We start from the raw sequence: 26,795 nt of genomic DNA, 5'->3' as shown, positions 1-26,795 counted from the left end.
AGTACTGCTATTGTCTCTGTCGTTAAAATGCTGTATAAGCACTCTAATCACAGTTCAACACAGAGTTTGAGTCAACAATTGCATGATCACATAAAATGAGACAGTTTGAATATAATGAATCTAACATAGTGTCTGCACTCATGACACAGTATACATCACATGTGCATAGTTCTGAGAGTTGGGTAAATGATACAAAAGCTTTTAATCCTGCCTTAATTTAAATTTGTAATTCAGTCATTACAGTTAGATTTTATGTCTCAAAAACTGTATCTGTGAACTTCTTATTGAGAACTTCCAGAATAGTAGAGAAGACAAAAACATGAGCTGTTTCCATAGACAGAACAATAGCATCTCTACAGCATCTCTGTAAAAAAAGAGGAGGATCTTCTGTGAGCAACATGTTTTTAATTCTGGACAGCATGTATTAACAGTCTATCCAATTAACAGTATTAACAGAGTCATGAGGCAGTCATACGAATGAGGAACGAAATGGTAACTTTCAGGTAGGTGACCATCCCTTTCATCTATCTGCCTTGAGCAGACTCTTCCTATACATCTGCCCCTGGAGCAGCTAGATGTGAGAAATTGTATTAATTAGCTTAATTGACTTGTTTCCTCTTGATGAACTCTGAAGCTGCAACTTGTCTTGTCAGCTGCACCTGCAAGATGCTAACATCTCAAATTTCCCAAACCCAAACAGGACAGCCTGCCTTCTATAGAAGGATTATTGGTGTAGATGGCCTGTTCATAGAAGGTGATGTTTTACATGCTAGCAAAAAAGTGAACAAAACTCCTAACAACTCCACACATACAATGCACAATAGTTATGACTGCTCACAGGAGTAGTCTTAACATACTTGTTAGTGCAATTACATCCTCTGTAACAAGAAACATGTAAACAATGTTATGTTAATTTTACATTATTACAATCCCTCCCGTAAGCTTCAGGCAACACTGGAATATGATATATTTATATATATTTCATCTCCAAGATGATTAGATGGTCCTTTAATTAAAAAGTTGAGAAATTCCATATAGAGCATGTGATACTATTCACATCAAACTTATTTGTTGGTAAGATGCACCCATTTCAAGAACCAGTAAGATATATTCACCTTAATTTAAATATTCTCATATATTAAGGGTACTTGTTAACTTGCAAAGAGACCCCTGGGAACTGAGGTTAATCATGTAGGATTACCAAGAAGAAAAAAAATGATAAAAAACATTCTTCAGAGAAATAACTGGAGAAGTGGAATGGAAAGAAGAGTCAACACTTGAATGCAATAAAACTTGTGAGAATGTATGCTTATAGTGCATAATAGTCTGTTTTGCGGTATGAATTTGAAATGCTACTTTTGTTAGACATACTTAGCAGTTGGACCACTTTTTTTAAATGAATATGATCTCAGTTACTTAACACTTGGATTTTCACTCTCTTCTTACTTTTTTGCTCTACTTGTTGTGTTAAACAATTTATTTTGGAACTAGATCTCACCAGATATTTGTGCAGCAGCTAACACAATAGTGCTGGGTAAAGATGTAATACAAATTATGAATAAATACAGATGGTATTCATGACCTTAGGCAGGTTCAGGGATGAGAGGAAGGTCAACATAAAATATTATTTCCACCTGAACCGCTCCTTGAAAAAGTCTTACGTACTTCAATAGTACTAAGATTTCATGCTAAATTTTAAATTTGTAGTTGAAAATATTCCCATTAAAGTTCATTTTGAGCCTTAAATTTGTGGGCTTTGTAAAGAAAACATGCTTTAATCTTTCAGTGTTGGCTCTGAGATCTGAGACCATCCTTGCTGTCAATAGGAGTAATTAAAAAGAACAGGAATGATAGTAGAAAGGGGAATTACCTGTCCTTGTTTTTTGATCAAGAAAGCAAAGTAAAGATTTTGGATATGATGTACTATAATTAGCATCAGTTTTAATTGGAAGCAAGATAATTTCCACGGGTTATATCGTCAGCAGGATACAGAAGCCATTTGGCTATACATTTTTTTTTTCTTCTTGTCTTTTAAGCTGAACTTGTTCAAGAAAGGAAACCCTTCGGAATTTTCATTTTCTGCATCTGCTGACAAGATGTAATTAAAAAAAAAAAAAAGATGCAGAACATACAGAAGGTATATAAAGACAACCCCAGAGATCAGAAACACACACACATACACACTTAGAATTTAGATTCATTCCAGGCATGGGGGTTGTGGGAAGAATGATTTTCATTTAGGTGCTGATAACCTGGGGAGGTTAAGGAAGTCCTAGTCCCCAGACCATTGTCTGCTTCTCCCTGTTTCACAGTTTCACGCTAATGACATACATTGTGTCTGCAATGCAGCACTGCAGAGCTCTCGGTTTCCCCAAAGCAATAAAGCCTAACTGCAACTAACGAATGGAACCTTCTCAGCTATTGTCCTATACTACAGTTCTGTTGGAGTTATGGGATGCATAGACACATGCTTTCTGATGGTGAGGCCAAGTGGTGTGGCCCTGTTTTAAAACAGGAATCTGTATTTTTCACCTCTGTTAAGAAAGGTGACCCTGCTTCTTCCCGCTTGTTAACTGTGATTTTTCTCAAGGCAGTAGAGGCTGCACAGTCCCAAGGGCCTAGATTTTAAGAGCCAAGTGTCCAAAGCAATGCTAAAATTTCAGTGTTGGATATTTTGTGTTGGTATTTTCATCGTACAAAAAGGGGATGGTTCCCACTTCATTCAAAAACTATTTTGGCCTGTCAGACTAGGAAAGGACTACTACTTTTACTTTTCAAGGGGATCTTTGTTCCTTCTGATTTCTTCCTGACTATTTTCTGTTCAATACAAACTGAGACATGTTGACTGTTGCCTTAACCAAACAAAGCTATGGTGTATTTATGAAGCCATTAGCATGGTCACAGATTATTATTACACATGGAAACCTACCTATAATCCATAGAATCACAGAATCATTCATGTCGGAAAAGACCTTTATGATCATCTAGTCCAACCTTTAACCTAGCACTGACAAGTCCATCACTAAACCATGCTCCGAAGTTCTACATCTACACGTTTCTTGAAGTCCTCCAGAGAAGGTGAATCAACCACTTCTCTGGGCAGCCTATTCCAATGCTGCACAACCCTTTCAGTAAATAAATTTCTCTTAATATACAACCTAAACCTCCCCTGGCATAACTTGAAGCCATTTTCCCTCGTCTTATCACTTGGTGCTTGGGAGAAGAGCCTGATTCCCCACCTCGCTACAACCTACTTTAAGATAATGGTAAAGTACAATAAGGTCTCCCCTGAGCCTTCTTTTCTCCAAGCTAAACAACCCTAGCTCCCTCAGCTGCTCCTCATAAGACTTGTTATCCATTCAACTCCATTAGTAATTTTTCCACTAGCAAGGTTAGGTTCCACTTGCATGTCTTTGTGCAGCAGTCCTTTTTAAATATACATGCATAGAAACATGACACACAGTCAGACTTTTCTAGTTAATGCTTCTTAATGAAATATAGCAGTGTTTTGCAGGACTACCTTCAATTAAGGTTATCTCAGAACTGAAGAATCAGGGATGAGTCTCTATTTCATGTTGCATTATGTTTTGCTGTTTGTTCTGCAGGTGCTTTTCTTGAGGAAGAAAGATAAGATAGGACTGGACTTCTGCCAGCAAATGACAACCGATGCCTCCTCTTCCCCAGAAATAATTCATTTCTTTTTCATTTGTCTCTTATTTCTGTGACAGAAGCACAACCTTTTCTGCTTACCTGAATGTGATTTTTAGCACACAGGCACAAACTAAGTCAGTGTCACTGCTCTGAAAAAAAATTTCCTTCTGGAGTACTTTTTGTGATTTTCAGTTGCCTAACTACATGCTTTGCATTTCTATAAAGGCTTGGGATGTACTGTTTTGGTAACTCAAAATAAGACACTACTTACTATGGATTATGTTCCGTTCTGTTCATGAAGTCTCAGAATGGGTTATGGTCCCCATTTATAGGTGTACAATCTCAACTTCTTTGCATTGACTTATTGTGAGCAGGATCTTAATTCACCTGAAGATAAACACTTTTTTTTTGGGGGGGGGGGGACAAATACATAGTCTAACTCTAGATTTTGATTCATAGAATCATTAAGGTTGGAAAAGACCCCCAAGATCATCTAGTCCAACTGTCCCTTGACCACTAATATTACCCAATAAACCATGTCCCTAAGTACCCTTGCAACCATTTGACAAACATAGCTGCAGCTATCAAATTTCCTTGTCTTTCATGCTTAAAAATAAAAGTCATAGAATTTTACCTGGCATTGGAAAACCATCTCTTTGGTTTTGAGTGTGAATTGTTGGTGAAAGTCAAAGGTTGGTCTCCAGATCATTTCAGTGTAAGCTAATGATGTATGTGAGTGAAAGAGAATTATGGTAATAAGAACTGTTCATGTCACAGAACTGGGAGCCAACATCAAAACATATCATCAAGATATAAGGATGAAGAGCTGTAATACATAGAAGCAGAACTGGGACAGAGTCCTTTTCTCAAAGCAAAGTCTTTTTATAGGCCCCTATCAGCTGAAGATGACTGCAGATGAGAGCTTTGTATAGTGGTCAAAAGCACAGGACTCTTGTGAGCAACACATGAATGCAATAAATCCATAGGAAACTAAAATTCTTGTATTTGTAAGTTGAAGTTCTTCTATCAGAGACATGAAGCCAGAATTGACATAATGTAGAGTTCAAATCAGACCACCCTTGACTGTCCTATCATTAACAACCAAAAAAAGGGATTCTACTTAGGATGATGTAGAGGAGAGATGACTGGGGAATGTAGAGACCTTCCACTATGAGGAGAGACTAAGAGTTCATCTTCCTGAGCCTAGTAAAATAAACTGTAAGATATGATTTGTATGAATAAAAACTCTGGCAGATTACTGCCAAGGTGGAGAAAAGAAATGAAAGTAAAGGAAATGTGGTTTTAAGAGCAGCTAAAATTAAATTTAGAATGGAGATGAGAGGTTTCTTGCTACCCAGAAGAGGAAACATCTGGTCTCACCATCAAGCAAGAGTAGTGGTCTAAAGAAACATCACCAATTTTTAGATGGAACTAGAAACGTCGTTTGTTTGTTTGTTTGTTTTTGGAGGAGGAGGGGAGCTATATAAACTTTTGACAATAAATAAGTCATCTTTTTGGAAAGTTATCTTCCGGAATTGCAAATCACGAAAGCATGTAGTGTAGCAAAGTGTCTCCATTACTATTCATTATGCTCTTTTTGAAACCCATACCTTTCTACATACAATCTTGTGGTCTTAGCTTTTTGTATGTTTGTCATTTTAGAATACTATTTGGAAGAAAGATGTTCATCTGTAAAAAGCTCCAAGATGGAATTTACATAAAAATGAGATATATTTATTATTGCGCTCTGTAACTGCTGAACACTGAAGAAAGCTTTTCTTCATAGTTGTTATTATGACTGCATAGTATAAATCACTAATAAATATGACTATAAGGCTAGAAAATGTGAGATTATTATTATGATTTTTTAAAAAATCAATATTATGTAGTTGTAAAGATGCTTTTTTCTTTCTCTTGTGTCTTTGAGGAGCTCCAGAGCCTAGTTCCTAAGAACATGAGCACAGGCAAAGCAGCAGGAATATCCTTTGGACCCACAAAGAGAAACATGAGTAAGGGGTACTTCATTTAGTCTACTCCATATAACTGCATTTTGATGTCCATGATCCACATGCTAGAGATAATTATATTTCTACTAAATCCCTTTTTCCCCTCTTTTTTTTTATTATTTTGTTTATAGATTGCAAATGAACTGAAACATGAACTGAAGATCACTCTATTTTGTGAGGATTTTCTAAGGAGATGTCCCTAAAGGAAATACAGGTTTGTTTTAACTAGGTAAAATGCTAGTATAATCAATCTGTGTGCCCAAATCTGTAAGGGAATAAAGTAATATTCATCAATGGATCTAAAAGGTTTTTCATATTTCAGAGTGTCTCAGCTGGAAACCCACCCAAATAACAGAGAAAAACAATTATATATATATATATATATATATTTTAAATTAAAATGTTCACACTGTTTCATGTTGTACTGCTTTTTATTTTAAAAGTCTACTCATAATGTTTAAATGCTTATAGGTCTACGGTGTTTTAAATCAGAAAATTAATGTCTTTGCAGGTGACAATGGATACCACTGCATATAAAGCATGTGCAGCTGACAGACACATGTAGTTCATTATAGTAGCATGGACTGAAAGGTTCTTCATTTTATCATAGAGACTTTGTAAATGTCTTGTATGAATTAGAACAAAAGTAGCCAGTGGGCAAAAAAATTTCCAGCTACTGTCTTATACTGGTAATATAAGAGTTATTTGAGTTTGGTTGTGTTATGCTGAGAAATGTACCATCTCTGCTAAGTCTCAGCAAACAAAACCACTGTTGATATAAACTGTCACCTCTTCATGGCAATTTCTGTTTCTTGTAAAATACTGCTGTTAGAACATCACTGTCACCTACTAAACCCACAGTGCCAGACTGTGCTCTCTTAGTTGAGTGATGCTAAATGTCATGAGGTGTCTAGTTTCATAAAATTCTGTGTACAAAGGACATGAACTCTTGATGTGACCCAGATTTCTTCCTGACTGCACCAGCAAAAGCTCTTCTCCTGTATTCTCCAGTGTCAGCTTGTGTGTTAGGAGTTGCTCTCTGTTCTGGCTCTCCATGGCCCCATCCTCTAGAAGGGATGATGAGCAGGGTCAGCACTGCTGAGTTTTCTAGTGACCTTATCCGCTTCATTTTGGTGTTGGGTTAAGGATCTTGAATATCCTACAGATCAACAGCCCAAGGGGCTATTTTAAATCTGATTAAGTTGACCTACTGACTATTCCTAAATGAAGCAGACCTGTGACTGTTTTTGTTTGTTTGTTTGTTTGTTTGTTCCTTTTTTTCCTTTCTTTTCTTTTCTTTCTTTTTTTTTTTTTTTTCCCTGAAGCTGTGCCATATCTCACATGCCCAAACTTTACTCCTTCCCAAATATAGTAGTCACACGTCTCTAGGAATAGTCCCTGTTATGTATAACATATCCCAATGTCTCCCAAGCATAATATGAAAGAGTAGTAGCTGAGCCAAAACTGCACTAGGAACTGTGTTGATATTTAACTAATGTGAATGTTTGTGAGCTATGGACTATTTACTAGTATATAGCCACAGAGACTAAGGTCAGTTCTGCTGCTATTAAAACAGATCTCTTTGTGACTGGACATCTGTGTGGTCCTTCTCCCAGCGTGCTTGAATAAGGAGAATTTAAATGTAACCCCAGAGACCTCAGCTGGACAAAGCCTCTATGTACTGGGGCCACATGTTACTTTTTTTTCTAGGCAAAGTATGCCTCACCACAGCAAGTCAAGAGGATCGACTTGTTCTTCTATGTATGATGGAGCAAAAAGAAACCTTTAGCATCAAAAAAAATAGTAACAAGAGAATTTTGTGTCAGCAAAAACAGGCAAAAACAAAACTCTGCATTCTTTTCACAGGCATTAATATTGACACAACAGTGAGGGCAAAGTAACAAATTTCACTTCAACTTTGACCCTGTTAGTTAGTGCTGAGCTAAAAGTCAAAAGAAGTTACAGACACAGAAGTGTGAGGTCTAGGGAAAAATAAAATAATTTAAAGATATAGTTTTCTATATTTCCTCCATAAAAAGTGCCAATAAAGACACTGGAATTCTGAGGACATTCCTGCAGTGGGAAGTAAGTTTGTTCAGGTTCCTGGCTTGCAAGGGCCTATAGTCTGGCCAAATGGGGCAACCACCTTTGGAATGGGGAGGGTGATGATAAAGTTTATGCAGCACTGCTAGCTACAAAAATGCAGAGGATGAGAAGGCACAAAAAGTTTTCTTCAAGGTGTTGAAAGAAAGGTTCATCCAAGGTTTCCCATAGTCTATCATGCTCCTGAACCATACAGCAAATGTATCAACACTTTCATCACATAATTACTAAAAGATTACTGAAAATATTTAGAAATAAAGATACAAAATATCCTTCTTTTGCAGAGTTGTTGTTTAACTTAGTCCAATCATTTGCATATATTTATCCATTTGTTAAGCATGTAATCAATAAAGTGAGGAAAAGGGATTCATTTCAGGAAGTACAATCAACCTGCTTAGGAAAAAAGGAAATCTGAAAAATCTAGTATGAAGATCTATTTTTCTGCCCTTCTCCAACAGCTTAACTGATCTGCTGTCTGTGTTTTGTTTTACAACTGCCATATACAGTGAGAAAGTGTACGTATTTGTGTATGTGTACTCTAATAAGTCCCTTAAAATATGAGGCTGTAGCTCATAGAATCTTGGGCAATGACATTTGTAAATTGAAAATCAAAGCCAATGGGAACAGAGCAGAGATGTTATAGGCAGCAATAAGGAAAAAAATAAAATGGGAGAAGCATCAAGGATAGACATCCTTATCTTGCCCCATGTGCTTTATTATCTTTTGTTCAGTCTTATTCCTGGCACCAATGGTAATGTTTGTAGGACAGTGATAGAAGCGGAAATGGTGTACTGCAGACAGCATGTGTTGGAAATTGCCTAACTAAAGCTCTGGGTAGGACTCTGGGTAGCATGTTGGGTAGCACTCTCCCAGTTCTGAAGGTAAGTGGACAACCAAAATATTTGCCCAAGAGGAATGTGAGTTCAAAAATGTTATGCTACTTATGGATAACATATTTACAGTATTAAAAGAACCACCACCATGACCAAAAACAAATGAACAAACAAACAATAAACCCCGAAGACTGTCTAGAAAGATTTTACTTTGCTTTTCTTTGTTCAACAGTTGCGTCAGAATTGTGTACTAAACTGACGAATGACATAACAAGCAGTTTATGACATTTAAAGTGTTTAGTTTGTTTTCTTCCTTCTTTTGTTGTCTTAGCCCTTGGACTAGTTATTTACCTGACTATTTCTATAAATTGAGCTAACAGATGTTAAATATGCAGGAAAGCAATTGACCATCAGAACCTGCAATTACTGCCTTGCCTTCTTCAGTAATAATACACCACAGTTTCATTCTTGGAAAACAACAACTACTCTGAGACCTAGATTATAATTCAGCCTGCAAAGACTGCCTTTTTTTTTTTTCCCAATGATCAACAGTGAATTGAAAGCCAGACTCAAAGCTGGCACTTGAGACCTACAGTGAAAGTAGACTGATTTTTTCCTTGTAATTCAATGTAGTAGCTGGAAAATTTCTAGTGAAAATCATTTTTTATTCTGCAGGAGTGGAGAGCAGGGCAGCAATGCCTATTCTTTACAACCATATTTCTTTGTTTAGATGAGGATGACATTTGGAGTCATAGTATGAAGACAGTGGCAAACTTCATTCTGTAGAGTAGGTTAGACTCCATCATTTAGTATACATGCCCCAAACTTTCCTGCTATTTGACTATGAGTCTCCTAAGTAAGTGACGTTGCATCCTGCTTTCACTACCCCTAAAGATTTTTCTTCATGTTCAGGTTGAAGAGGAATAAATTGATACTATAAATTTTTTGGAACAGGAAAATGGTATGTACAGTCTGAAATATTTCAGTGTTATACCACTTTCCAGCTATATATATATATATATAAAGAATAACATTGAAAAATAAAACCACATTCCCCACACTAATACTCTATGTCCTGGTTCCAGTTAGGACAGAGTTAATTTTCCTCCTAGTAGCTGGTAGGGTGCTATGTTTTGGATTAGGATGAGAAGAGCGCTGATAACACGCTGATGTTTTAATTGTTCCAGAGCAGTGCTTACACCAGGCCAAGGACTTTTCAGCTTCTTGCTCTGTCCTGCCAGCGAGCAGGCTGGGGGTGCAGCAGGAGCTGGGAGGGGACAGACCCAGGACAGCTGACCCAAACTGGCCAAAGGGGTATTCCATACCATCTGACGTCATGCTAAACAATATACAGGGGTGGCTGGCCGGGGTGGGGGGCCGGCTGCTCGGGGTAGGCTGGGCATCGGTCAGTGGGTGGTGAGCAATTGCATTGTGCATCACTTGTTTTTTACACATTATTATTATCAATACTATTATCACTATTATTATTATTGTTATTATTATATTCCTGTCTTAATAATCTGTCTTTATCTCAACTCACCGGCTTCACTTTCCCGTTTCTCTCCCCCATCCCAGAGAGGGAGGGGGGAGGGTGAGCGAACGGCTGTGTGGTGTTTAGCTGCCAGCCGGGTTAAACCACAACACTCTACTATGTTAATCTGTATTTATTTATTTATTTATTTAATATTAATGTTGATTTAACTTCTGAACTTTGATAAAGTTAATACTACAAATTTATATGTAGGGAGACAAACTAACTTTAACACTTGTTAAAGTAACAAACTCTACTATCAAGCCAAGTTGATCAGATATAGTCTCTTGTAAACTAAGGTTTACTTTAAAATATTATGAATACCACTTGCTTAAAAAGTGAAGAGAATGTACATTCTTAAGAAAGGACATTTCAATCTGCTGAATTTAAAAGCTCTCTATACAATGTAGGGATTTTAAGCCTATGACTAAATTAACAAGTACTGCAGACCAACCGGAGCACATGTGCAGAAAGAAACAGTGATGAGAAACTGCTGTTACACATACAAATTTCATGTTTTTTTAAACTTCAAGCTCACTGTAGTCTGCTCCATTGGACTGAATGCCCACTGGTGACTAGTGTACATTAAATATATTCCTGGATCATATATTTTTTTCAGTGTCACACAGAAAAATTCCAGTGTAAGCTCTCAGACACAGAGAGATCTGATATGTGATCAATGCCCAGGTGACTGGGAGATTTCCATCAGATATGCACCCTTTGCCTGAACTAAAACACTTTGTTGATGTGTCCCAAGCTACCCTTTAAGTTTGGTTAACCTGGCCTACATCACCAGCTACAGAACCTGAAGCAGTATACAAGTGTCTGGAATACCTAATTTAACCAGCACAACTTCTCTTGAAACAATATGTTAGGTAGTAAAACATACTAATGCTGCCATTTACAACTTGATTTTTTTTTCTCTCTCTGCATATTACAACTTCATGTGGCATGTGAGTTATGTGAAGACCCAATAGAAAATATGCTTTGAAGAAGGATTTTATCTGAGACAAGGGAGAAATAATAGGTTTTCTTATCTTCAAATAATATATTATATATGCCCTACCCTGATTTTCATATAAATTGGATCATAATGAAAAATAACTAGTCAAAGATATTGCAAATTTTACAAATTAAAATAAAAAAGTGCATTGAATCTAGATTAACATTAAAACAAACTTAGAAAAAGAAAATTCAGAGGCAAGTTTTAGTTACATGAGTTTCTTTTGAGAATTCAAAATTAGATGTTGATCATAATAAAAGTAATGAACATTAAAGAAGTTGAGTCAATGAGGTTTTATATAAGGTCATAGATATCCACTTCCAGGTTATAGAAGCATGTGGATGCATGCTTGCTCTGTAGTCCTACTGGAAGATGCATAGGATAGAGGCTTTTTGCATCTTTCAAATCAATATTTACAAAACAAAACCAAATAAAACCAACAAAACCAACACACACACACACACACACACACACATAAACAACAACAAACCAACCAACCAACCAACCAGCCAACCAACCAACCAACCAACCAAACTGCTCAAATGAAATATGACAAACTATTCTGGTTTTAATAGAGAACTGTTTTACTAGTGACCTCTCCACATACCCACACAGTGGATATGGTTTTATATATATGTAAGGCAGAATCAATCATAGACTTCAGAAAGTACTATATGTTATCCATGCAGATACCTTGTACATGTTTTTATGCCCATACAATGATCCTCTACCATAAGATATTTTTTCATTCAGTTCCCTCTGGAGTACTTGCAATTTTTACAAAGGGAACAGCATGTGCTGAACATTAATTGGCACCAGACAGACTCATTATTCTCTGAAAGATGTTGTTCATCAATGGGGAACCATCTGCATTATATTTACATAAGTAACTATTGGTTTCTCTCTTATTACCATGTTGGATCCTTGACAAAATAACAAGGTATTCCTAATACAACCGCTTTGATTACACATCCTGCTGAACAAACCAGGCAGAAAAGATATATGACTTTGAGTCCAAGATTAATTTAATTCTCTGATGGTCAAATGAGTTTCTATTAAGAACAAAATGCAAAAAATGTGGTGAAACATATAAGGATATTGGCTTTGGTGAAGTGAGAAAACTGGTAAGAAAAACTCTTTCTCGTTGTGACAACTAGCTGATATATAAGGAACGAATGGAAGACCAAGGCAGTCCTTGTTGCAGTTTTTGATATTTGGAAGCTCAGTATTTCATGAGTGAAGGATCGTATGCATGACAGCATATTTGATACTCCATGTTGGGTCTTCAAAAACCTTGCCAGTATTATTTTTTTCTTTCGGTCTACATATGCTCTTTGGCAGGGATGAGAACCCATTCTTTGGTGTTTCTGTTTTCTAGGAAATGTCTTTACTATTGCAGAATCTTCTCCAACTTCTACTAAATCTACTTCCATAGTATTTTATGAGCTAAACACCAGACTTTGCCCTTGTGCCTACTCCTATTAATCATACTGCATAAACTCCAAGAATGTTGTGATGGAGATTTTTGTTAAAATTTTGCCTAACTGGCTTCAGACCTATCCTTCTCTCTATAGTTGGTATCCACAATCACCCCAAAGTATGACTTCACCCTTATCTAGACAACCAATAAAGTCTTCCACTTTTCCTCATACAGGTGAGTCCTCACCTAGTCTTCTCTGGCATTACAAATCCAGATAACTAACTCTACAGCACTGATTTTGGTATTGGTAAGGATCTCTCTGCTGGTGTCATAATACAGACTTCTTGATACTTAAAGTAGTCTTCATTTTGTTTTAATCTCTACAGGATAAAATCCCTTAACTGAAGATTTTGAAATGTAACCTACTATTTCTGAGGTTTCATAATTGATATATAGTGGGAAGAGAATATATCACCTCATTTTTTGAAATAAGAAATACCCCTTAAGTACAAGGCTTAATATAGACAGTTTCTATTTTAATTTCATGCCAGACATGATGAAAATCACATAGGAGGTTCATTCAATGACATCCTAATTTATTGGGCAGTTGGGATCTGAATTAACAAGATTAGAGATTATAAACTAAAGATTAGTCTACAATTGGCTAGCAACAGCCTTTTTATTTATTTATTTATTTATTTATTTATTTATAGCAAAGAAATTGTGTATGACACCTAATTTTCAATTCCACTGATTAGTAAAATCTATTCTTGAGTTCACTGTACTGTTAAAAATAATGCAAACCTTTTACAATTCATTGATTTTTGTGAAAGTTTAACACTACTTCATTCAAATTTGGGCTTCTAACACAAAATAGCTAACATTGTAGTTTGCAAAGTTCAGATAGATCTTGTTTTTGAAATGTAGTAAATGCAAGGCAGTCTCAGGAAATGTCTTTTGGTCTTACGTGTATATATCTTAGAGTCACGACATGGTATTAGTATAATACTATATCTTGTCTCCAGTGTTAATACTGTGATTATAGAAAGAAGCATTTTGTCCTAGACGTGCAGAAAGAATGACATGTAGGAGATGTTCTTTAATTAGGTCATAACTTTGTCAATCTAGCTCCCCTGGGGTTCACTGCCCAATGCTGCTTAGAATATAGGTCTTTGTCTCTGTCTTGCACATTTCCATCTCCTGGCAGGAAGGGGGTGGGCAGCTGTCATTCCTCACCACTCCAAACCCAATTTCAATTCTTTGTTACGACCCCTACAGTACTCTTGTCTATAGGGGTTAAGAGGTGAGAAAAAGGAGGTCATTATTTCATTTTTCCATGAGAAGTAGGAAGAGTTGCTGCATACTGGTATCTTTGCCTGAATATGAATGAGTTGCTGGAAAGAACTGCTGCTTTAACCCCAGCTTACCTGTTTTAATGCACATAATTGAGAAATAAATATAGCCTGTTAATGGGAACCAAACTATTACAAAAATGCAGGACTTTCTCAGGATGAATCACACATGGTGATTTCTGCTGCCATTGATGACTTCTTCTGAAGCTTTGACAAGCATGTTTGATTACAAAAGTTTTTAGCATAATTTTTAATGGAGCCTATGAATGAGAACATTAAAGTAATAAAATTATCCTTACTAATTTGTTCTCCCATTTGTCTAGCCTTCAGAAAAATTAAATGCAATTTAAAATGTCCTAGAGAAATGGAAGGGTTTAATTCTTTCTTAGAGAGTAGAAGACAAACACTGTCTGGTTTAGAGTTCAAATAAGTTTTTCATCTTCCTTACTGCCACCTATTTAAGTAAGTGGTCTACAGAAGGCTCACTGTTACAATACAAGTAGGAAAAGTACATTTGCAGCCATACCTTTACACTCTTGCTCTGAACATTTTTGGCTAGTACATGTATTTCTATGCATGAAGTGGAAATAAAGGAGGGGTATGGTGAAGCATTTTTGTGGGAAAGAAGAAAAATCAATTTACTTATGCAGTTTTAATCTGGGGGTCAGATGACTTAGAGCTCTTTTGCAAACAAGGGAACTCTAGTCAGTGAGGGTATCTGGTTTTGGTGACTGTGAGGAGAAACTGTGTCCCTAAATCTTCCTTGTGTTTGTATTACAAAGCAGAACTGGGTTTGCATTTAAATATAATTGGAATTTGACTGTTACATACTTTTGCATAAATTATGGGTTTTAATGATGTATCTTTTCTTTTTGAAATATAGACAAAGATTATAAAACCAGAGAGAAGAGAAATTGATCAAATGTTACTGTGTGATTTTATTCTGTCTTTTTTTTTCTTTTTTTTTTTTTTCTTTTTTTCCTGGAGTTCATATAAAGTCCATATCAACTAAGTTTGGGGAAAATAATGGGGATTCTTTTTCTAATATGGGACTTTCTTCTACACACAGAATAATTACAGAAGAATATAAAGTCAGACTTGATAAATTGTTCCCTATTTATAATATAAAGTGAGGACTCCGTGTGCAAAAGTTCTATAAATTATAAGAAAATATGTCCCTAAATTGCAAATTTTATTGGATTCCTGAAATAAAGCTTCTTCAGTTAATTTAAAACTTGATGAACTGCAATTTTTGCCAAATTTTGTTTTTCATGACAAACTGTTTTTTATAAAACTGAAATAATTGAATCCTTATGTTGGATTGTTTGGGAATTCAAGAAAATGAATCCTGATGGGTATGAGTGAGAAGGTTAGCAATCTCATTCAACAATATATTAATCAAGGCACATATGTACTAACCATCTATGATGTTCTACACTAAGACATGTTAAATCAGAAGACTATATCATGAGTATCAGTTGTAAAGGTGTTTTTATTAATATATTTCAAAAGTAGCATGCACATGTACAAGATGTTCATAGGTTAGTTTTATCAATGATGGATCAGTGGAGGAGGCAGATAGCCAATGCACCATTAGTTTTGCATTGGGGTTCAAAGCTTATACTAGGGAACACAAATGGCCTGTCAAATAATAAATGATCATTTTCAAATACACACACTGCTTATGTACCAACAATGGTACTTGTACAAACTTCTCAGAAAAGCAAGTGTTGCCCTTGCTGCCTGGACAAAAAGTCCTATGCTGGCTAAGCTGATTTTTTACCAGGAAGCAAGGGCACACTGCTGTTTTCTAATACTGCTGACATTTAAGAGCCAGCCCACTGTGCCCTTGCGAGTGTAAAGAAACAGAAAGAGTTTTGCCACACTGCTTCCTCTTGTAAGGACATATGATTTGTTGCTACTGCCTTTTTCTAAATTCTTCTGAGGAGTAAAATGAGGAGATTTAAAGAACCTGAATAACTCAGTCCAAATCTGTTCTGGATTTAAGTAAAAAAAAAAAATGTCGACAAAAGCATGCTTTCATTTCATTAGCTTTTAATCACTACTTGTAATGCTGCAGACAGCTCAGAGGCAAAGGGAAATCCCAGTACCTATACCTACTGATTATGTGTCAAAGGGAAGGATTAGCTGCACCAGTACTCTGTTCTTGTGGAATCTGAAACATGAACAATAAAGCCACACACCGTCCTTGAACCTGTTTAAGGACCTCCATCCTCAAATTTTCCAGAGGCTATCTTTTTTTGTTTCCTATTTGCAAGAGACCAGAGAACAGTATTTTATCATATATATGTCATCATCTCCTTCCTGCTGAACCTTGGGAATTTTGAAGTTTTTTAAATAAAGGGTATTTCTTCATAAATTGGACGGGAGATTAAAGATCCCAAGCACAGTTTGAGCTCCCTATCTCCTTCACCTGACAGTTTGGTATATAGGTGCTAATACAAGTTAAGCCTGAGGCCCCAAAACTTTTGGAGATACATTTTTTTTTTCTTCAAAGTGAAAAATCATCAAAGTAAATTGTTTCTTTCTCTTTGTGAAGAATAAAGCAGACAACAAACAGGGTTGGTATATTCCCTTTCTGGAGCAGCGTCTGTCTTCCCACAATATCTTGCCCATGTCTATGTCCCTCCTCTCCTTTTGCAGTACTGCTCTTCTTTTTCTCATAAACTTCTTAAGTGTTTCCTGTTTCTCTCCTTTCCTTGCTGCTTATTCAACATCCTCTGCTTTCTCCTTTCCTGGTGCAACAGAACCCATTCCATTTTACCTCCTCCCACCTAATGTGTAACTACTGTACCTGCCACTATACCAGAGAATCCGTACAATTTCCTGACTGGGACACCATGTTGCTTCTCAGGCTGTGGCAGGTCAAACAGTGGTCAGTGTCTCTCAGGCGCTGAGGAGACAAATACTTTGATCTAAAAGTCATGCAAATACAATTTATATAGGCCTGTACTAGGCTGAAGGCTATCTGATGTACAGGTATGTAAAGAATTGAAAGGTAAGTTACCAACTCTTTGTTTTCAAAAGGGAAATGTGTAAGATGGGTGGAACTGTGAATGGATGGATTTGGTTTTCTCTCAGCTGAGGGGTTGGAAATAAAAGTTGGGAGTAAGATACAGCTCTCAGAGTTGCCCGCTGACAAGGGACAGCTGTTAATCTTAGAATTACTTTTTGAGCATTAATCTCCCTTACCCGCTTTTGATTAAGGACAGCATGTTTGGTTTTGCAGAACATTTACCATTGACACTGTCTTGAGATAAGCTTGCAAACAACTTGCAAACAAAGCAAACATACCAACTGTTATGTGTGCTTTTATACTTGCCGCATCCCGTATACCAATAGAACACCCAGAACATATTAATTTAATCTCTTAGAAATGAAAAATTTTGAAGGTTTTAATGATGTACTTCAGGCCTGAAATCTGACACTGAAATTGCATTGGTGGACTTTACAGGAGATAAAAACAGTTCAATTACTAACAGTCAATAGTACCACAGTGTTTTTTCTTTTTTTTGTTTTTTTTTTTTTTTTTGAGAGGCTAGATGTGATTCCATTTTACACCACTGTACTTTAATTTTTCAACATAAAAATGTTAATTCAAACAAAAGTTTTGCTGAACATGCACTTTGATATTCACAGTAGTGCAGGAAAACAAGTTGTATACGTACGCACAAGCAGACAAAAATTAATGACTTATCTTTTTTTTTTCTTTTTTTCTTTTTTTTTTTTTTTTGTCCCCCTGTCAAATATAAAGGTATTATATGATTTATATAGTGGGTCTGCTCTCACTTGTAGGGATGTTTCTCTCCATATGTTACTGCCTTTGCTGCATTCAGAACAGAGACTATTGGAAAACATTTTTCTGTTAAAAAATTAGCAGGTGTTTAAATCTCTGGACTGCTTCTCTTTCTCAGATGTACTGATTTTTCTAGGCACTCTGTAAAAGACATCACTGGGGATTTTGATGAAGTCTAGGAATATGCTTGGTAGTGATAAAGAGAGCAAGTGTCCAGCTGTGTGTCTGGCTTCTTGAGCTTCAGGCTGATTCCTTAACTTAGTTTTACTGTGTGATTAAATTCATTATGGGGGTTATAGGCTTGCAGGATTCACATTTCAATCCAACTTAAAACAATTCATGAAACAGAAACTGCTAAAAATACATACATATATATATATATTTTCTTCACGAGGAGCAGAACAGAATTATTTTGCACTCTGTTCCCATTCTTGCACAATGGAATGATTGGTATGGAAATTCTTTTCTTCCAAAAAAAGACCTGACCTGTCACTTACTGCACATTAAGGGTTGTTCAGGACCTTTGTTCCAGTCATACCCGAATAATGCAATTCTGCTTCATATTATAAAGCCAAAGTCATTTGAAAGCTGGTTTGCTGATCATTAGATACTGCAATAAGCTCCATGGATCTGATTACGAGATACTGAACTTGTACCAGTCAGGAAAAAAACCTCACTCAGCATTTTTGCAACGCTCTGAAAGAGTAATTAAATAAATTTATGTCAAAAGCATACTTTCTTTTCCCTGTTTGGGGGGAATGGAGAATACTTTTTGTTTTATTTATTTATTTTTCAGACAGCACCCTTCAGACAAGACCTGAGTGCTTTCTAGAGATTTTCCTTGTACTGATGAATATTTCATTCTAAAATATACTTTACAGAAGTATACACCTCTCGATACCTTAAAGCCCATCACATAATATCCGCGAAAGTGTTACTTTTTAAAAGGGCTCTAATTTTGTAGGCAGATGGCCTATGCCAATTTGGCAGTTACTCATAGCAATGCATACTTTGTATCTGTCAATGAGTTAGAATCTAATATATTGCTACAATATGATTAATTATGTACTTCCATAATGTTGTGCTTCAGCTTTGAAAACTTGAGAAAGAGGCTTTTTTAACACCTCCTTGAACTAAGCTGCATCATCTGAATAGAATTATGTTGCTTCAAAAGGATACTGTATGCACAATGTTATTCTCAAAATCTTGCTTATGGGTAAAGTGGAAGCACACCTATAAAACAGGAATTTATTGTAGGTAGAAATGAAATCTTAACAATCTAATTAAAGAGTCCCTATCAGTCTAGATCTACCCACTACCAAAACAGCAACAATAACCAAACCAAACCAAAACAACAACAACAACAAAAGAGGAATAAAAGTGCATTTAAAAACATTATACTCACTCTTAGTTTCTACCCATTATTCTTGTATTATGCTCACCCCTCCTCTTCTCTCTTTGTCCTGTGGTTCCTGGTCCTTCATTAGAAAATATATTATCTTAATGGTTTCTCCCTTCTCACTCTACGATACATTTGGAGTCTTTTAAATGTTTGCTAGCATACTTTTACAACTTTGCTCTTCTTTCATTGGTCTGCAGCTGCATGTTACTCTGAATTTACTGTGGATTGTGCCATTTTTGTATGTTATATGCTATGTGTTCTCTGTTAACTCTAAAACCAACTTTGTCCATCTCCAGGTCTACATTCCTTTTAATTGGCCACTGGTTATTTGCTTTCAGCTGTATGTTGCAAATACTAGGTAAATAGCTTACCAATTTAAAAATATTTCTGGTAGCAGGTGTTGATTGAAAAAGTGCTCTGCTGAAATTCTTGATATTCAGGTACCATTTCTTACCCCAAAATGTTGGATAGGCTTGAAGTCATATCACTTTTAGTCGAGTTAGTTTCTGCTACTGAGCAACACCAAGAAAGTAACGAATGTGGATTTTTTTCCCCCATTACACAATGAAATATAAAAAGGAATTGCAGTTCATCTTTTCACTTTTAGCACTTCTTTCTATATTCTATTACTTTTTGCATGAAATAAAAACTTTAGCAGTTGCACAGCAAGAAGCAATTTGGGATTCTCTCTGGAGACATCCTGGTCAAGTAACTTTGGTCTGTCTTTACTTTCTGGACTGCAATAAACCCATTTATTTGGGCTTAGATCTCTGCAGAGCTGTCACTACCTATTGCCTTCATTCACCTTGTCTTTGCTGCAATCATTATAATATGGCATAAATTTAAGTTTGCCAGACAACTGTGACTAACAATTACCAAAAATGACTCAAGAAAGGCACCTTAAAACAAACAAACAAACAAACAAACAAACTAACAAACTAAATATTACCGTGTTACTCTGCAGTAATTTGCAGACTTGTTAAATTCTCATCCCCTTTCTGTTTTTGACAATGCAAGACGATGATACAGAAAAAGCAAAGAACAGTACTGGGGAAAAAAATACAAGTCCCATATCATACCAAAACAACTCATGGTGTTTTTGCTTGGGATCTTCTTACAAGAAAATATGAAATGAGATTTACCTAGTATGTCCTAGTATAAAGATCCTACTAGGATCTTTATTTTTCCAAAAAGAAGGCAATAAGATACTTCCACTTCCAAAAGTGGAAGAGGATGAATAGAAAAGATAGGAAGAGATGAGCTCCTGTTTTTCTGCATGTGTAGAGGTGATCTTTAGTTCCCTTTCCTCTTTGGTTTTATCAGTATGCCTACCGAGTTTAAAGAAAGAGATAAGTTTTTATGTGATAAATCCTTAAGTTCCATTTTAAAGTCCAGTCTCCAAGAGAGAGTCATGGGGTACATAATCTCTGGAGTTGCTACTGGGAACCTGAGTTTAAAATAAAAAAAAAAAATGAAGATCCCAGGTACAACTGCTCTTTTACATTTCAGTTGAGTTTACAACCCATTACAATCACAGCAAGTCATTTTATTGTCTTTAATGATCGTTGCTCTATGATCTTTACTTTAATATGGATCCTACCTTTAGTACTTTAAATAAGTTTTTTTCAATTGTGCCGAGGGGAATGATTTAGAAAAGAGTTCCTTTTGGTACTGTTCTGTTTACACTCTTCACTCAAACTATGATTTATAATAATAAAATATTCACTATCTTGCCCTTCTTCACAAAAAAAATTCAATGAAAGATCAATTAATCCCATTAAAGTAATATACAGCAAGAATGGATTTCTTTCATAATGATTTTATAGCACTGATTGGATTAGATGTGATAGATTCTGTAGATAGATTCTGTATAGCACACATTGGATTAGATCTGGTAACTCTGAGGGTAGTTTTCTTAAATCCTGATTAAGAGTTATGTGGAAAGCATTAGTGTAGCTAATGATGAACTAATCTATTCAGGAGGACAGAATGTTTATAGCTAATTTACTGGTGACCTGCAACACAGTGTGAAAATAATCTATCAGTGATGTGCAATGTGCAATTCACAGGAAATGAATATGACTATTTTTAGATTCTTATTAATTTGCTGTGATTATAACCATGTGACTCTTCAGTAGCTAGTGAAGATATGTTTTATAGTGTAACTGCATGTTGTTTTTGCATTCTCTTCCCTCTGTTTTTAATTATAGTACCATCATGTGAGTGTATCTGGTATTAAAACACTGTAGCTGTAGGCCAGCAATAGCTTAATTGTTCAAGATCCTACGTAAACTAATTGTTACTTGTGATGAGCTTTCTTTAGAAAAGATTGCATTCCCAGATTGCAGGAATCAGGAAGTAAGTGTGAGGATGCTAAAAATAATATTAATAAGAAGGAAACAAAAATCAGAAGCTTTGCAAATTATATTAAAATAATTCATACACTTTGCCACTTAACACTGTCCTTTCAACTTCCATTTGACTATATCAATAAAAGTATATATCTTATGATTATTGATGTCTTTCAATATTCCAAACAGTTATTGCTGACTATTGATATTGGTCCTGAAAATGAACATACATTTACTTGTTTGGAATTATCTAACACATGTGAAATCTCATTCTTAAAATCATGCAAATCAGGAAAGTACTAAGAAAGCAGTCAGTACAGACTTACCACAGAAATTTAAAATAGCACAGAGAAATATTCAAGTGTACCTAAAATAAACAATATTACTATGAGAAATCTAATATTTCTCTTTGAATAAGCCAAATAATTGCAAAACAGATAAAGATTTAAATTTTACATTATCATAACAGAACTCCAAACTGTTTACAAAACAATTTTTTAGGTTGGCATCATATTACACTTACTGAAAATTTTGACACAAGGCAATATGCTCAGAAATAATAAAAAAGCAAGCAAACATTTGTTGGGATTACAAAATATTTATATAGCATATAAAAAAAAAAACAAAACACATTTTCTTATCAAAAAGAGATGAAAATCTAAGTGAATAAACTGCGATAATAACTTACAATGTGTAGAAGTAATGTAAGAAACCATTCATTACATATTGAACATGCAAATGTGTTTTTCTCTTCATAATTGTAACCTACAAACATGCTGACTGCATTTTTCTGAACACCAGTAGTGAACACCATCTTATGAACTTCTCTTAAAATCATTTTTTTCGGTCATAAAAACTCACATTTAATTTTGCTATTGGCCTGTTATTTTCATTGTCTGAACAGTTAATGTTACTTGATTAAGCTGACCAATTTCTTGTGATTGGCATGCATAGACAGATAAATATGTAAAGATTCATAACACAGACACCCTCTCATTTGTGGGATTACTTAAGAGCAGCTTGTAGTCCTTCTCTCCTTCACATGAAGCTTTGTGTGAATTAGAATGCAATGTATGCACTAAACAAATTCCACTAAAGTATTCCTGTATCATTTGGAGAATAAAATGAATAGTTACTGTTTACATGGAAATATTTTGAAGACCAAGAGAGTTACTAACTCGGGTTAGAAGGGGAAATTACTGACTACATGTGAAATATTGGTTTTCAGTTAGACTGTTTAGGTCTCTTTGGGTGAAACTCCGTACAGAGTAGATGATCACTAAGCCAAGAAATAGTAGTTGTAGCACCAGTTGATAAGCCAAAATGGAATAATGTAATAAAGCAACATGAACAAATGGTAGTTTGAATATATTGCATTAGTGTCATATTTTTGGTATAAAACATCTGAAACTAATGAAATATTATTTTCACACTACTTAGAAAAGAAGAGCTGAGTTTCTTTTCCTTATTATTTTTGTTTTGTTTTGTTTTGTTTTGTTTTGTTTTATTTTATTTTATTTTATTTTATTTATTTTATTTTATTATTTTGTTTTAATTGAATCACATAGAAATGAGAGCAAAAGGAGGGGAGGCGTGCACAGATGTGAGACAGAAAAGGGGCTGGTGAGAGGGGAAAGAGCCAGGATGGCAGAGGATGCACAATGGAGAAGGTAAGAAGATGGAAGGCAAGAGGACACCTTCTGCATAAAGCTAAACCTCATCTCACCAAAAGTCCTTGCTGAAACTCCTCATGCAACTGTTTGTGTGAGAATGCTTGACTGAAATAAAATTCAGCATCAGTGGCCTCTCTCTTTCTCACCCTGATCCACTATCCTTTCTTCTCCGATGTATTTTGCTTCTCTAAGGAGAGGAATTTATTGCTGATACCTCCTCAACTGTCTGCCAGTTCCATCTCCATGTAGGTGAGCTCTTCGGTAATAAATAGCTGGGCTCACTGTTCACTTGGAGAATGACTTTCTCAAGTGTCAACCACTGCCTCCTTCACTGCTATGCATTTTGCTTCTCACAATTTTGAGTTCATCTCCTTTTTTATTTATTTTCTCAGCTATATTTGTCCTCAAATTTTCTCTCCCATCACTGCTTCCTCCAAGGTCAGGCTGACCCATTCAACTATATGTCAAGATTTTATTTTACTTTACTTTATTATTTTATTTTATTTTATTTTATTTTATTTTATTTTATTTTATTTTATTTTATTTTATTTATTTTATTTTATTTTATTTTATTTTATTTTATTTTATTTTATTTTATTTTATTTTATTTTATTTATTTTATTTTATTTTATTTTATTTTATTATTTTAATTTTATTTTATTTTATTTTATTTTATTTTATTTTAATTTATTTTATTTTATTTTGTTTATTTATTTTTTTCATTGTTCTTTGTTTTTATCTCTAGCATATTTGGCTGGGAAAATGTGTCTATTCATGTAACTCACATCACTGGGGAAGCCTGGTCAGCACCTCTTGAGGGACAAGAAAGGCAGTAGGGCCAGTTAGAGAGACAACATATCCCAGAACATAAATATGAATGGAGGAATTTTTCCTCAATAACTGCTGTAGCTCAGACTAGTGTCTTCCAGACAGATATGTCTCTGCATATTCTGTTTACACAGTTGCTCAGATATAAAGTACACAGATCCTTCTTCCCAGTAAGGTACTTCTTCTACAGAGATATCTTTTCTTTCTCTCTCATTTTTTTTTATTATTATTATTTTTTTTTTCAGGGAGATAAATTAATTTTTTTTTGAGCTGAACGTGATACTTTTTCATGTGCCTCTCTATTGCCACTATCCTCTGCATACCATGTTGTACGGTGTGTCTGTGCCCAGGTGCTGGCAGTGGGGCTGCTGGGCTCCTCTGTAAGGGGAGCTTTGGGTTGCCCTGTTATGGACACAGCTGGTTCCAGCTGGCTCCAACGGCCCCAGTGCAGGGCATGGCTGGGCCCAGCAGCAAAAATGGCAGTGCCTTGCGGAAAATGTTTTTAAGAAAGGATAAGAAAAATGCTGCACAAGAGATTTCCCTGCAGCCCATGGAGAAGACCATAATGGAGCAGATATCCACACTGCAGACCCTGGAGGACCCATGCCAAGCAGTTCATAAAGGACTAAATCCTGTGGTGAGCCCATGCTGGAGCAAGTTTATCTTAAAGGACTACAAAACATGGAGAAGACTCATCTGGAGCACGATAAAACTGTAAGGAGGAAGGTGCAGTGGAAAGGAATTGTTATGGACTGACCATCACCACCCTCTATTCCCCATTCCCCCTGAACTGCATGGAGGGAGTGAGGTTGGGCCTGGGAAAACAGGGGTTTGGGGAAGGAGTCTTGTTTTTTCTTTGTTTAATGCTATCCAAATCTATATTAATTGTATATTAATTAAATTAATTTTCCCAAGGTTGAGTCTTTTTTGCCCATGACAGTAATTGGTAAGTGACCTCCTTATCTTAATCTCGACCCACAAGCTTTTTCATCTTAGTTTCTGTCTTTGTCTTTTTAAGGAAGGAGAGTGAGAAGGCAGCTGGGTGGGCATCTGGCAACTAGCCAAGGTCAGCCCTGCACACATACATAAACTCTGTAATCTTCCATATACGTTGACTACTTTACATTAACTTGGTTGAAAATAATGCACAAGTTGTTCCTGCAATGGAGGCATGGAGTAATTTAATTGCTGAGCAGTTTACAGGTGGAAAGAGCACGAATGGAATTCTGAGTACAACCCTGGCATTGAACAACTACCTTAGTCAAGTAACTTGCCTTTAACAATGTAACTAGCTTTTAGGGCTTTCACTGAGCTTTGTGAAGTTTGATTATGTGCTACTTGCAAAGATTTACTGTGTAAGAATAAAAATCTTTTAAATTTGTTAAATTTCCAGTGACTGGCAGTGACTGATCCCTTTTCTGTTGTTGTTTTGGGTTTCTGATGCCAGCAAAGGCTGCTTGAAGGACCCTAGTATCAAGACATTATTGAGGGATTTGGATACTGCAAGCACAGGAACACTTGAGTGGGCGTTGTTAATTATACATCAAAGTGACTTAAAATTAATTTCTTTATAGACTAACTTGCCAGCTAGAACCTCATGATCTTGGAAAGCATGAGCAACCTTAGACTTTGAGATGAAGGGAAAAGGCAAGAAAAGTCTAGGTGCCAAATGTAGATTATATATGACTAGCCCTTGTGTTAACTCTTATTTTTAAACTTGTAAGGTTTGTCACACTGCTTGAAAAGGACCTTTTTTTGCTACTCTCCGCTGAGAAGTAGTTTTTCCATGTTATACAGCTACAAGGTCTTACAATTAAGTATTATACAACTTGCAGCAGAACCAGCGTTCATATGGCTAAATTTAGCTATAGTGCTGCTGTTGGCTGTTGATAAGCTAAAATTACATCCTTTTGATTTGTCTGCCATTTAAAAAATATTTTAGAGGACTATTAAGTTCTTAATCAGAATTGTCACTGTCTCCATATTGGATTTAGGTCTTGTGGCTGAAGTGTGATTTCATACTTGACTATCTTTGTTTTCAAAGACAATATGCTTCATACATTTAACTCCTATAGTACCTTTAAAGGCAATTAAAAAATGCATTCAGTTTTTTATGACAGTTAAAAACTCTTCAACATATTCTGTCAGAATAGTGGGAAAATAAGATAGGCTCTAATTAAATTTCCAACCCTATGGAGAACAGAGATGATAGTTCCTGTAGTATTCTTCTGGCTGGCTGCTTATCTTATCTGTATAAATCAATAATGTTTTTGATAGAGATGTGCAAAGAGTTTTCTTGGGTAGAACATTTCTGGAGTGTGAAACCTGTTTGTCACATCTCAAACAATGTGCCAATGCTGGACTCATTTTCTGTTCTTGCTATCTCACTTCTGTCCCTTCAAGACATTTTTAGGAGCATAACCTCTACATCAAATACTTTTCCATTATTATTACTAAAAGGAGTTAGCAGCAGATGTTTCAGAGGTCAGCTATTTGGCTTTGCTCTTGTGACCCATTTGCTGCCTCTCTGAAACAGACTGATAGCAGAAAACTCCGCAGGGACAAGTGATGGACCTGTGAATTCCTTAAGATGACTGGGCAGATATCACAGAATCATAGAATTATAGAATGGCTTGGGTTGGAAGAGACCTCAAAGATCATCTAGTTCCAACCCCCCTGCCATAGGGAGGGATGCCACCCATTAGATCAGGTTGCTCATCTAACCAGGTCTTGAAATACTAAACCAAAATATTATATAAATATTGCAGTCTACTATGGGAGCCCTAGGCTTCTGCATTGTTGACCATAACTTTTGTTTATCTCAG

The sequence above is a fragment of the Anser anser genome, assembly GCF_964211835.1.
Source record: "Anser anser genome assembly, chromosome: 1".
NCBI classification, from domain to species: domain Eukaryota; kingdom Metazoa; phylum Chordata; class Aves; order Anseriformes; family Anatidae; genus Anser; species Anser anser.
This window is presented reverse-complemented; position numbering follows the sequence as displayed.